Source organism: Lepisma saccharinum, chromosome 16, assembly GCF_977018435.1.
Source record: "Lepisma saccharinum chromosome 16, izLepSacc3.1, whole genome shotgun sequence".
NCBI lineage: Eukaryota > Metazoa > Arthropoda > Insecta > Zygentoma > Lepismatidae > Lepisma > Lepisma saccharinum.
In genome coordinates this window covers 44,503,045-44,518,027 of record NC_139244.1, presented here as the reverse complement: position 1 = coordinate 44,518,027, position 14,983 = coordinate 44,503,045, and the positions used below count along the sequence as shown (strand labels likewise).

Here is a 14,983-nt window from a genome sequence, read left to right as displayed (position 1 = left end):
AATGAGGCGACCAAGGAAATGATCTCGAAGGGTTCTCATTGGCAGGAATCTTGTATGACTAGTGATCCACATTTGTGTAAGACCAAGCCTCCTCATTTATGGAACGACAAATGTGATTAACATGTCGTTGTAGCTCCGAGCAGGGACTGTTACGGTAGGGATATTGCTGAACTGTATTCCCCAGGCGTTAAATGTTCCCTGCACAACGAGACCTTCTAGGTCGACCACGTGAAGGTTTCTTGTCGACATTAGCTCTCACGGATGTTTTTTTACAGCATGTAGGATTACCTTCTAAGGCGGTGCTTCACGCTTCTTGAAATGTTTTGTGAATCGCTTTTGTGATGTAATGATGAAGCTTCCATTAGTGAGGAACGCTTCCACATCATATGCAATTGCAACCGGAGTGCACAGACAGCACCATGATTCATTAGAACAATAAAATGAAAATTGTATTAATATAAACTCTCATGCTCAGGATTCCAAATACAATGCAGTTGGAAAATGTTAGAATATTCCTACTGTCTGAAAATTCAAAATAAAATGTATTCCATCAATATGGACCACCCTGTATGTCACATCCCGGCGTTAGCGACCTCAATTAAATGTGACATATGTCACGTTTGATCTGTACTTTTTGGGGTTAGATAGTAGACCAGGAACAGCCGAATCTCACCCAGTAATAAATTCAATTCAATTCAATATGGTCACTAAAAGTAGCTGAAAATAACTTACATAGCATTTACCTGGCTCATTGTCTATTCACTACAGGCGAACTTTTACAGAAAGTCGATATTTATGTCGGGAGATAAATCATACAACGTAACCATATACTTAGAGAGTAGTTATTGCCGGCAACTTGCAAGAGAATCGATTACAAAGTCAGCCACCGTTGTTTCAAAACACTGGCCTCGAGAGAGACGCGAGGGAGAGAACGCCACGTTCCTTTTTTTAAGCCGACGAAACCGGCAGAAACAATAAACCGCCGCAAAGCCTAATTGAATGAGGAAACGGTCCACGGACAGACGTCGGAAGTGAAAGCGGAACGCAGGATCTGGGACATCGGAATTGGATTTGGCGCGAGTCCTCTGTCCGACGGAAAGGACGTGCTAACGACATCTTCCACCCTGCGGTCGATGCGGCTCGGAAAGCCACTGATGGAGCTACAATGTGCATAGGCTTAAATGCTGATGTTTTTGGAATTTTCTTGCGGGTGATGTGGAGCGATTATATTCTGTAAATATCGATGCACTTTTGAAGAGAAAAGTTTAAATCAATTTAGTTTAGTCTAAAGTTAGTTAAGTCTGCGATTAATTGTTACCAAATTTAAAGTGAGATGTAAACATAGGCCCCGATTTCTTCAGGCATTTGAGAAGGGGGGGGGGGGAGGTGCAAAGCTAAGCAAAGCACAAAGACCTATTTCTTTCCGTTTTGCGGGTGGGGAGTAAGTTTTTTTTTAAAAATAATCAATAGTTGAGACTTGTGCACACTTGAGTTAACCTTTAGAAAATTGCAATTACAATTACTAGCTCTGAGAAAAAGAATGTACATATCAAGGCACATCAAACTTAATGAGCTGCACAAAAAATAATTATATTCTGGTTTTCTCAGCGTGCTAAGATGCCAGATGACCCGGGTTCGAATCCCACCATGGGAGGTTGTTCTTTGTGAGTGTCTCTTCATCAAGTTTATCACACCATCACTCATCTTCATCTTCACGGATAGCCAAAAGTGGCATAAAAGCGACACAAAATAAACCAAATCAATGATTGCTTGCTTGATTGATTTTACTTCGCTTTTTGTGCCACTTTTGGCTAATTTGCCAAGATGGAGCTGAGTGTTGACATGATGAAATTGATGAATGGACACTCACAAACATCCATGCCCAGGCCGTGATTCGAACCCGAGAGTCCTGGTGTCGTAGCGCGATCTGCTAACCACTCCGCCGCGGGGTCGGCCCAAATCAATGAATCAATCTTCATATTCCTTAGCACGTTGTCGTTGATATTGTCAGATTATAGAAAAATTGATTGACGTCTACAGCAAAATTAAGAGATTCTCATAAGCATCCCCAGCACTAGGATAATTTATACAGGCACATAATCTGCTGTCTTTCATTGCACCCCTTGTCCATGTTTCCACGCTGGAATTTCAAAATTTGAATTATGTGAATTCTTTTCAGAAATCTCAGGGGGGCAAGTGTTCCCCCTGACCCTCCCTCTACTGACGCCCTTGATCTACAGGTTAGTCTACACACTTCACTTGTCCCTCTGATACCGGTTGTCTGTGACACACTTAACAGTTGACAAAATATAAAATGAACCAGAGAAAAATTCCAAAATAAATTCAGGACATTACATCCACTGCATTGTAAGAACTGCTAATCTGGACTGAAATGTCCTGGACTTAGTCGCAGGAAACTTCTTCTACCATATGTTTCTTGAACTACGCAGCAGCATTGCAATCAGAATGCAATATAACGTGTGCTGAAATTCCTGCGCGGTGGTCAACGTTATTTTCCTGAATGTTTTCATCTTGTGTCTGCTGTTCGGTCTACTGTCAAACCCGACGTGGCGTCAAGTTCTTTAGCACCGTCCGAGAACGTGGGTGTGAGACTTCGCTGTAATTTCCTCTACTTTCCTCAGGCACCGTAGAACAGAGCCCTACTATTTAATACAACATTATTATCTTTATATCACCTACCCCTTCAGCTATAAAACACCTTTAGAATCGAATTTCCAATCTCCTGAGAACTGTTTTTTGTGCCTCGAATAGAACCAACGCCATCTTAATTCCCTCTCACAAAACACACACACAGTCTCCAGCAAAATACCCTTCCACGGTCTCCCTAGAAAGACTTTCCTTGAAATTGCTTCGGGGTTTATGGAATGATCTTTTTCCTTTGCTTTCTCTCTCAGGCTAACCTTTGCAACCGGTTCATAACCATCCATTCAATATAAATTTCATGTCCTTTTTCCTTTTACATTAAACTTTTTTTTAAGCACATGGCGTTCCAAAGAGAAAGTCATGAAATTTTTAGCATTTTTCCTGTGACTCAAGGGCTGGAAAATGCCTGAACGACTGACCAAATCTATAATTCCTTTTTATAGTTAATGCAATATGAGGCTCTTGTCGGAGATCTTGAAAACGACCGAGTGATGACTTGTTAGCAAGATGAAGATTTGAGAGTTGTTCAGAGCTCAGAGAACAAAGATGAACTTCGTATAGGTGCAGAGCCTCTTGAGCAAGCGAACGAAAAGAAGTCTCTGCGCATGCGTGACTTGAGAAGAGTTTGATCAACGAACACGTAAGAGGGGAAGTGAGTGCAACTACCAGCCGTTTGCAGCAGCGCACACTGCTTTGTTCCGCCCAACCGCTTTCTCCTCTTCTCTACCGTTATGCGCGGCCTTGCTCCACAGATTCTCGAGACAAGCTGTAGGAAAAATAAAAATTTAAGACTTCAGAAAGAAACAAATGTGATTATTTGAGACTTCAGAAAGAAACAAAGGTAAAATTTCGAGACCAGAAAAAACAAAGGTGAAATTTCGAGACTTCAGAAAGAAACAAAGGTGGAATTTTGAGACTTCAGAAAGAAACAAAGGTGAAATTTTGTGACTTCTGAAAGAAACAAAGGTGGAATTTTGAGACTTCAGAAAGAAACAAAGGTGAAATTTTGAGACTTCAGAAAGAATCAAAAGTGAAACTTTAAGACTTCAGAAAGAAACAAAGGTGAAATTTTGAGACTTCAGAAAGAATGGAAGGTGAAACTTTGAGACTTCAGAAAGAAACAAAGGTGAAATTTTGAGAATTCAGAAAGAAACAAAGGTGAAATTTCGAAACTGACGAAAGAAAAAAGAAAGGTGAACATTTGAGACTTCAGTAAGTAGCGTATGTGAATACTTGACAACTCAGGTCAAGGGGTCCCGGCTTCGATACCTGGTGGAGACATATTTTACATGACCTTTCTTTCCACGCAAAGAAACAATTGGGGTGACCTTTTGAGAAGCCACCAAAATGTCAACCTCACTTCCACGTACTACACGGCGCTAAATTGCATTTTTCAGGCCAACGAGGATGTGGTGTCTGGCCCTACAGTCATTATAATCCTCTGTCCTGTGTTTTGTCCTTATGTACTCTGAGCCCTATCAAAGAGAGAGTTATTTGCGAATTGTGATGAATTCGTCGAAATTCGAATGTTCTTTGTGAGTGTGCACAGAGTAGTCGTTTGGTAGTGCTAGGGTTAACCTATAGCTGCATAAATCATGAGCAAGGATAGGAATATAAATGCAACAATTGTTATTATGGTCGTATACACTGTTACAATATTAGCAGTTACTAGAGGAGAAGTTGACGGTTTCCCATATAAATAACAAACTTCATGAATGTTTGACGCATGATTTTATAGATAAATAACTTTGATTATGAGTGCGCGTAATCCAAATTTTTAAGATTACAAAAAGCATCACTTATAACTTTGCGAGCAGCCATTGTTCGTCTGTCAATTTTGGCGACACCTACCGTCGCGCAAAGTCAACAAGAGAGCAACGCCAAAATTCAACAGATGATTAATTTTCCGGTCCGACGAACGCGAAAACGTTTTGCTATTCACCAGCTTCCCGTTGAACGGCGTCCGCTGAGTAAACAGAATGATGCTTGTTTATGACCGTGAGGGGGTGGGGGGAAACGTTCCTAAAAAGAATTTATAAAAAAGTTGATGTAAAAGTTGCTGGGGGACGTTACGAAGTTAAGGGTCTTTGACCCACGTCAAGAGTCAAAGTTCACTTAGGTATTCAGGAAGGCTACACTTCCGGGGTGAAGAAATTGCCACTTTGCACACATGTAGATTTACATTCAGAAAGTGATTCCATCCGAATTCCATGCAGGCAGGCATGGTAGCCATTTTCAAAATGGTAGACGCACCAACCAATGAACACCGGTTTATTTAACTAAATATAAATCACTGAATTAAAAAGAAATAGCTACGCTCGTCTGATCAGCTGATCATGGCTGCCGATCACGAAAACAAAATTGCTAATTCCATTGTAACTCTGTGGCCGCGGTGGCTCAGTCGGTAACGCGTCTGACTACCATGCTAAAGGTCCCGGGTTCGATCCCCGGCCGGTTCAAATCCGGGAACTTTTCTAACGTTGGAAGCGGCCCCGGCGCCCACCCAGTGTCGAATAACATGGGTACCTGGGGGAAACCCTGAGGGGTAAAGGCGGTCAGGGGCGTGATGCTGATCACATCACCCCAACTCATGACCGGATCAAGAAAGTGTGGGGCGTTACCCCCACACCCCCTATACGCCTTCATGGCGTGGTGCTAAGCACAGGGGAGCACTTTACCTTTTTTTTTTACCATTGTAACTCTGTTTCCAAGCGTCACATGTACACATTTACGCAGACAAAACTTGTTGAGCGTAAAATTTAAAAGAGGGCCATGTCAAATCAACAAATGAAGAGGCACTTTTCAACCTAACATATTTTGATTCATTTGAAATTTGGCATGCTAAAAGGGAAATATGCAAAGTTGCAGATCCATATCTTTTGTATTTACGAAATTACAGTGTTGCAAACTGTGCAATTTTGACCCTTTTTTCCAACATCTTGTTAACTTAAAATTGCAATATTTCAACAACAAGGGCACCTATAGAAGCGATTCGGACGGCATTAGAAAGATCTTGAAGGGTAAAGAAAAACAATTGAAGGCGGTGAAAATAAAACTTTGGTATCCATTTTCTCAAAAACGTGTCTTTTAATTTCTTTCAAAATAGTATATGTCATACATACACTATTACTCAATAAGTTTACAAAATTTAGAAATGGGACGCCAATGGGATCCGGAGTTATGTTAGATTTGGGTTAGGGTAGAGTAGAATAGGTTAGGTAATGCATTATAACACATTTTGATAGACAAATTCCTAATATTCAAAGCAAGAGCCTAACGGAAATGAAAGACAATCTCGTTTGAATTAACGTACATGAATATGATGTGCAAATCCCAAGTTAATATAAATACAGGGCGATTCTAAAGTCTGATCCCATAGACAACTCTGTTATTAGTGCACACAGAGAAAAATGTGATGAGGGGAAAGTTGTTGAAAATAGGTGGGTTTCAATCTAAAGTGCTTGAATGTCCAACATATCGTGCACCGTTCAGGCTGTACACTGGTACGAGCCTCATTGGTAGCCGAAAATGGCACATGATTCTCCCGGAATATTGTATAATATCGCAGTACCATACAGTGCAGGGTATACTAAGAATTGATGACTATAATTGCAGGCAACGCACCGGTCTGCTCTGTTTCTGATTGTCCCTTCTTCCTCATCTTCGAGATTAGATAAAATTGGCAGAAAAGCGAAGTAAAACAAATTAAATCAATCAATCAATCAAACAAACATGGACAATTCATTGTACATTCATGTGCGAAATGAAAACAATATTCCACTCTATCGGCAGTGCAATTCATTGGAAAATATTTTCTTAACTTATAGTAGATAATCAAGAACGTGTGAACATTATTTGCTCTTATATTCTCCATAGATGGCGATAAATGTAGTGAATAGTAATTTCTCCCGTTTGTTATTACATTTTAATACATCGTTTACCATTTGCATCTAAATAAATAGTGTATATCCTTGTCTTATGTTATTGTTAATCTCATCATAATGTAAGGAGAGAAAAAATTCGAAGGATCTTGAAAACAATATAACAGGGCAGACAATGTATAAAGTTTCTTCATGATACAAGGGCAAATCGAAAAAAGTGCGCCTAATTTTTTCTACTTTGTTATAAGTGTTATTACAAAAGCGAGATATACGAGCGATGCAGTAGGCTTTTCTGGGAACGGCCCTATTGTAACTCGTAATAGTTAAACAAAGATAACAGACACTTCAAATACACTACTCCTCGCTTATACCAGATGTCATATTTGATGTTTATTTTTAGAAAGAGAATCATGAATGCCGCACGAGAGATCCGGATTCGTTTCCCGGTCTGGTGGGAATTTTTCCAGCACTCTTCTGTTATGGAGCAGCTCTGGAGATCACACAGTCTCCAGTAAATGGCCGGAGCGTGGTGTTGATCACGTCACCTCAAAAAATGACAGATTGTTTTTGTGGGGACCGACCTCCACCCCCTCCTTATGTTTTAGCGACATGTTGCAATGTGTAGTTTTTTTAAGAAAGGTGAAATGTTAGAACGATTGCAAGAAGGTTAAACTGAAAACCTGATACAACAAAATTTGAAGGTGAAACAAATGGTATTCTCAGGTAGACTAACCTACTACAAAAGATATTTTGAGTTGCTACTCAGATGTAATTATCTACTATCTAATTTCGCACGGTAGATCAGAAACTATGAGAAAACTACTATAAGGCATCGAATCTTCATTAAAACTAGCCACAGTTCCTTGCAAATGAGTTAATTGTATTGCAGGTAGTAAAAATGCATGAAAACAAACCACCTTACAGTCCGATTACTTTAGGAACATCCCCAGCTATCTAGCAAGCCTACCCACTCTGTAGGGCGTCAGAAGGAAGCTTAGCGGTTGAAATGACGTCAGTGGGTCGCTTGTTGATTGGCCGCTCTGGCAGTTGTGACTCGCTACCAAGCTGCAAATGCAAATGCAAATGCAAAACAACCAGAGATGTTACGGAAATAACCTTACTCTTACGTGATTAGCATCTGGAAAGGGAGACGTCGCGCATGCGCAGAGTCTGTTGTCACACGAGACAACTTCATTCAACTTCAAAGATTTTCAGATATTATTTTGTCGCTTTAATTTCCGGTTTCGTTTCATGTAACGTGTGTTCTGTCTGACGGCTGTCCCCTGCAGTATAGAATATTTGCTGATCGAACAACTATTTTGCCTCGATCGACAAGGTAGAAGGGCTTCAGCGAAATCCACTGCTTTCGAGGGATGGTTCTGTGTCTAGATTGGGGAGACATCGCTGGTGTGTGTCTTATAGAAAATCGGCCCCAGTGCTGCCATCTGTTCTGTAGAGACTTATCCTAAACTATTAAAACACTTTCTTTTATTAAAAGGTCATGTACACAGTGGTTCGGATCACACTTTGAAATGTAGCTTCAGTCCTGTCTATGAACTGACATATCGTTAGTACAAATCATCTGCAATTGTCTTTATTAAATCATAACTAAGAACAATATATTATTGTTGTAAAATATTTGTAATATTAAGACTAATGAGAATGGCTCTAGCAAGGAAACGATGCAGGCCTGACGGATGACATTTTATCACTTACACTGCGGAAAGTAACGAACATCACACTTCAAGACTAAAAAGTTAAACTCTATCTCCACTTCCACTAAGCACCATCAAGACGTCAGCGTTGCCAGTGCAACAGCCGTGGCAACCCTAATTTCACCCCTTCCGGAAAAAGTAATGGGTTTCTTAAGTCTGCAAGTAATAAAATTTCCGAACTACAATAAATGGGCTCGTAAAAATCAAGTCGTAAAAGCTCACTCGCTGCTCTACCTTTCAGAATGGCGGAAAGTTACCGCGGAAGAAGAAATGTGCATAAATCGCAATCTGAAGCGATTCTGTGTAATGTGACCCTTGAATTTTCAACATTCGGAACTACGTCTCGTAGACTAGCAGCTTTCATTCACGATCGTACAAATTGATCTGGATTTGTTGCAAGGAAAACCAAGATTGAATCAAAAGTTAACGTCGTATGTTTATACCACTAGATTAAGCGTGACAACGGTAGTGAACAATATTTCGAAACATTCTACACATTTTTTCAACTATGAAAACTTTAAAAAGGGTAATTTTTTTCAGGAATGAATTGTTCCAAAATGTTCATAGAGGGCACTGTAACTGAAAATTATAATTTATTGTTCTATTTGTAATTTTGTTATAATCAACTTGTATTGTTCTATACAAAATAATTCAATTACAATACTTGAAGAACAACAATAACATTTGTATATTATATTGCTTCCAAAATTAATATTACGAACTTCTCCAAATGAATATCTTATATCAGTATTATTAAAATTGGAGAATAAGAAAACAGATAATTACATCTACGTTTAAACCACAGATTATTCAAGGGTTCATTTTCTCAACAATTTGTCTTGTCAGAGAAAAGTTCAAAAATTATTTTTCGTTAAAGTTATATTTGTTTTAAGTCTCCTAAAATGTGCACTCCATAAAGCAAAGATTGGCGAAAGAAAACTTGCACTCTCGTTCAGATTAGAAAGGAAATAATTTCGAGACATCGTTTACTTTACAAGAACAGAACTAGAAACTTCTCTAAATGTTGGTGTCAATGGTTGTGGGTTATGTATTAGCATGCAATCCGGACGAGCTTACGTTGGAGAATCTGGACGACCTCTAAGGGAGAAAGATCGATGAACACAAGTAGCACACTCGTTTTCTTGCTTGATTTGGATGAGTGATATGATGAAATTGATAAAGGGACACTCACAAAGAACACGCAGCCGAGATTTGAACCCGGGACCCCTGACGACGTAGCGCAATATGCTAAGCAGAACACTTGCAAAGGGGAAATGTAATAATCCATGGTTCTACAGCCCAGGAAGGCCTATCTCCCGACTGCCAGTCTGCTTCCCTCAATCCTACCTAATGGTGTCGAGATCTTCAACCAGTAATAGGTTGACGTGGGGTCAGCACCCCCAGCCGTTATAGGAAATTTCCGAGACCGGGTTACGCTACTCACTAGTAGCTCCCCAATTTCCTCACGATGGTGGGTTGCCACCGGTCCTATACACAGGCCGAAAACCCAGACACTGAGCCCAGACGGACTGGAACCCATGCCTGGCCTCTCCGATGGCGCGGTGGTAGCGTAGTCGCCTTGTAATGAAGGGGTTCCGGGTTCGATTCCCGGTGGAGGCACGTAGTGATTCGGACCCCACTTTAAACTGTAGGCCCAGTCCCGATTAGCCTTACTGTGCATAAAGTGGACTTAAACACCAATTCAATCAATCAATCGAACCCATGCCGTCCCGCAGTCGGAGTCCAAAGCACAGCGCCTTAGACCGCTCGGCCACGAAAGAGGATTGATTGATTGATTGATTGATTTACTTGATTTTACTTCGCGTTTTGTGCTTCTTGGCTAATTTGCGAAGATGAGGATGAGTGATGAAATGATGAAATTGATGAATGGACATTCACAAGCAACCAAACCCGAGCTGGATTCGAACCCGGGACCCTTGGCGTCGCAGCGCGATGTGCTAACCACTCTCGAAGGAGGACAAAGGGGAAATGTATAGGTCGAAAGTAGCCTAATATACATTGAGATGAATCCCATAGAATTCGAAGGAACAACACAACAGTACTGCACAAAGCATCGAACTGGAGACTGAGAAAATCCTAAGAAGCAGACGTCATAGCAATGGACCAAAACCCTCCAAGAAATCCCAGTGTAGACTTCAAGCAGATATGGTTCCCTCTGCTCAGGAGGGAAGGAGAAACAGTATTGAATTCTGGTGGGGACGAGGAAGCTTAAAGTGGCTCTGCGGATTACCCAACCTCATATCATTGGGAGCGATCTCAGGGTAAAGATGACAGGATTGAAGTTCTGGCCACACTACCTTCAATATGGCCGATATCGACAACGTGTGGAGCCCTAACTCAACACTTCCCTCTGTATAAGGTGACCTTATGTGCCAACACGTCGCACTTCGCGTCGTAAGAGACAATCCTGCTATTCAGTTATAAGGAAATAATTTTTGTACTCGTTTCACAAATCAGGGTATTTGTTAAAGCTAGGCTACCTTGCAGATGTGAACCCCTGAATCAACAACGAAGTAACTCCTCAGTAGCCGAGCACGTTCAAAATTATACTCGCGACCTCTCTATCTAAGTTTTCGGGTTCGAACCCTGACGTGAGCATCGGTGTTACTTTGTGAATGTCTCTTTATCGACCTCTTCATTCATTCCTGCCGTTGCGATTAGCCTAAAGAAATGGAAAGCGAATTATAAAGAAAATGCAAATAAAGGATGTCCCAATAAGAGCGACGGATTTAATATCTCTAATATAAAGCTTATATAATATATAATTTTATAATGTAGGTTTTAATTTGCGCAGCACCTCTTTTCCTTGGGTTGGTAACATTGTTGTTACGAGCATGTTATCAGTGATTGTTGCAGGTTAGTAGACATGGAGCGCTACACGAAGGAACAACGCGTTTTGGTGGTGAAAACGTATTACAGAAATGGCGAGTGTTATGCAGAAACTGTAAGGAGGCTTCGTGCTTCCATTGTGGCCCCGATAGAACGAACGTTTTGTGGAAAATGAACGCATGTGGTTTCAACAGGATGGCGCCACCTGCCACATCTCCCGCGAGACAATTGCCTTGGTACTCTCTCGCAATGGTGATCAGAACTGGCCTGCAAGGTCATGCGACGTTACTCCTTGCGACTACTTCCTTTGGGGATTTCTCAAGTCGTTTAAGCAAATGAACCCCGAACAGTAGAAGAACTCCAGATGGAAATTCAACGAGTTTCAGCGAAATCGATAAGCAGATGTGCAAAAACGTTGTTACGAATTTCATCGAGAGAGTGAAGACGTGTAGAACAAGTCGAGGGGGACACATGCCTGATGTCATATTTCACTCTTAAATCGGGACCTTTTCCGCTTGTAATAATGTTCTAATATTAGTAAATTTCCTAAATTACAGTGTTTTATAGTCATATCAAATCCTCACTCTTATTGGAACACCAAGTAAGTAAAATGTACCTGAAAACTAAAGCTGATTCAGCATAGTGGCACTCAGCGCACACAATGACAAAGCACACAGCCCCACAGAGAAATATCCTGGTTGTGGATCCAGGCAACGTAATGAGAACGTATCTCTCTTCATATTACCCACGGAAGTCAACGACCCGCCTGACAGACTAGAAAGAACTGTGCAAAATGTAGTCTTATCTAGAAATCAGAAACTCGATTCTATTTTCACTTCAAAATATTGATTTCCTGTATTCAACAAAACAGTTATTCCAATTTTAAAAAAGAGAATGACTTATCAAACACCCTGTAGAAGTAGGCGAAGTTCTTTTATCGACGCCTTGGAATAAAGAAACATCTGTTTCAAATTGAAACTTTTGATCCATACCCCACTTTCAAGACACACACTCGACTAGTGTTGTGGTATCCTGGAAGATAGACAACACACACAATACTTGTGTGCAACGGGCGAGCATACCTTCAAGGAAATCATTGCTGTTCTACGGTAATATCACCATAACCAGGAATGACAGTTCGGGACAAACTTAATCAAATCCGATCTTGGTTACCTGACAAGCATGACGAAGCATGTGGCTAATTATTTACGAACACAAAAATGTATCAACGCCTTAAACCTGACCTAGAGCTATGTTCGCTTGTTCATATGTTGGGAGAAATAGAGGAGGTAATGGTGAAGATTCACCCGGACTTTATGTAATCTGTATCAATTACCGCGACGCGTATTTATACAGGCTAACAAGGCGATATCATCAAGAGCTTAGTGTCCCCCCTTCCTTTTCACCCTGAACCTCATCAAAAGCTGTCGTGATTTTAGTGTTGTGTTGTACAACGTTCTTAGTAAGTATGTCATCTCCCTAAGATAGCGTAGATGTAACGATGTTGCCTTGTAATCAAAAGGCCTCGGGATCGATCCCCGGTCGAGATATATTGCAAAAGTATTTCAGATCCTACTAAACTGTATATTTAGGTTATCGTGGTCTAAAGTGGACTTGAATTAAACGTAAATATTTTTGACTCAATAAGATTCGTTAGAGGTAAAATTATGATGAAATATTCAAATTTAAATAAGAACGGTTGGATCCTGTTTTCATAAATGAACAGGTAGACTGTTAAATTTTAACGGTAGAATATTGTATATATTACGGTAAATTCTAACCATAAAGGCAAGGAAGTTTGACATGAGTCCTTGCAGAAATTTCAACCAAGAAATTGTCCTGATTAACGTGACGAGATAGCGAAGCTCCTATAGATATAATTTCTCGTATGAAAGAGTACTTTACTTTAGTACTATATGTTGAGAATTTTCAAATATCATTTGATGTTTCGGGGTTTAAAGCGAGATTCGAACTAGTCTGGAGATTCGAATTCGGGATATCTTGATTACAAAGCGACTACGCTATCAGGATGCACTTTGAGTAGTAGTTGCTTTCTAGGAAGTGATTTGTCTAAAAGAGGAGGTTATAAGGCTGAAAACACTTGTTTGGTCGTGGGAAGATAACATCGGAAAATATGAAAATATGGAATAGTATGGTTGTAGCTACTACAGTTTGTTTTCAAGTGTATTTTATGCACACCGAAAGAAATAGAAGGTATAATAGAAAGGAAACGAGAGAATGGAGAATTAGAGATTAAAATGAAAAAGAAAGAACTAGAGAGAAAGGGAGATACTGAGAGACAGAGAGAATGAGAGAAAAAAGGATGGAGCATAAGAGATTGAAAGAGAAAAAGAGATAGAGAAATGCAGGGAAAGGAAAATAGTGAGAGACAGAGAAAAGGAAAAAGAGCAGGGAGAAATAGAGATCGAAAGAGAAACAAAGACAAATAGAGAGAAAGGGAAATAGTGAGAGACAGAGAGAAAGATAAAAGAGGAAGGAGATTTAGAGAACAAATGAGAAAGAACTAGAGACAAAGTGAGATAGTGAGAGACGGAGAGAAGGAAAGAAAAGAGAGAATGGAGAACTAGAGATTTGAAGAGAAAATGAGAGAGAGAACTAGAGGAAATGGGAGATAGTGATAGACAGATAGAAGGAAAGAAAAGAGGATGGAGAATTGGATATTTATAAAGAAGAGAGATAAAGCAGAGAGAAAAGGAGATGGTGTGTAGAGAGAGGGGGGGAGAAGTCGATCTAATGCGGAATCTTAACTACTGAAATATATATTGTAACCGGGAGTCGCACCCGTAAACCATTCACTCTCCATTACGGTGTTTCGAACAATGAAGTGAACATATGCTGTGCCTATGTACACACAGTTATGAAGTTATCCTTAATAGTTAACGGCATATGAAAAAGAAAACAAGAAATTAAACTCTTGAACTCACTTACCTTAGGTCTGCGGTTCTTCACAGAAATCTTCAAGTTTTTCACCCGTCCTGTACCGCTATGTGTAGTAGTGTTCGTGTGTGTCGTGTATGTGTGTGTGTGTGTGTAACTCTAGTGTCTCAACGCACCGTCACGTACGCACACCTATCCAGGATCTTGTCCGGGAACACAATGAACCGTTTCTGGATAGTGGCGGCGGGACTGTGTGATTCGCACACTGTTTTCACCCAATCGCGACTTACCGCGCGTGCGTCGGTAGGCAGGGTCACTCCCTCCCCCTTGCGTCAACGTTGGGGAGAACTCACCCCTGACGAAAACGTGACCCCTTCATCTCCCTTCCAAACTGAGAGTATCGAGCGATTTCGATACCCCTAAGAATGCAAGACTTCGTCAAGTCAACAAAGAAATGAACGAAGCTTTCTACCGCCTTTTACGAAAGCTCATTTCCTTCATCGTTAGAGAGAACCTGATACATATTTCTCTGCACTACCAATCATATCATGTGTCAACATACCGTATCTCAAGAACTATAAGCCTGCAAAGGTGAAATTTAGTAGATATATACTAAGAGGAACATACATATTTTCCACTATTCTACTGCACCCTACATCCCAGTTTCTAAGTTGTTACAATACGCAGATGATATTGACTTTTTATTCTACTGCCCCCTACACCTCAGTTTCTAAGTTGTTACCATACGCAGATGATGTTGACTTTTTATTCTACTGTTCCCTACACCTCAGTTTGTAAGTTGTTACCATACGCAGATGATATTGACTTTTTATTCTACTGCTCCCTGTACCTCAGTTTCTAAGTTGTTACCATACGCAGATGACATTGACTTTTTAGGGAACTATTTAAATACCGATAAGAATAAAACTAAGATACTTTTAGAAGTAGCAAAGAAGTAGGGTTTGGCAATCAGAA

The 14,983-nt window shown here is 40.4% G+C and overlaps 1 protein-coding gene across 1 annotated transcript in view; it reads right to left on the bottom strand.

The window, feature by feature from the left end:
* LOC146000049 (synaptotagmin-15-like) overlaps positions 1-14,205 on the bottom strand; it is a 319,549-nt gene extending 305,344 nt beyond the window's left edge. Inside the window, exon 1 of the mRNA XM_083137374.1 lies at positions 14,060-14,205. The gene's annotated coding sequence lies outside the window, so the exon portion shown is untranslated. The remainder of the gene's footprint in view (positions 1-14,059) is intronic.
* Positions 14,206-14,983: the final 778 nt, after the last annotated feature.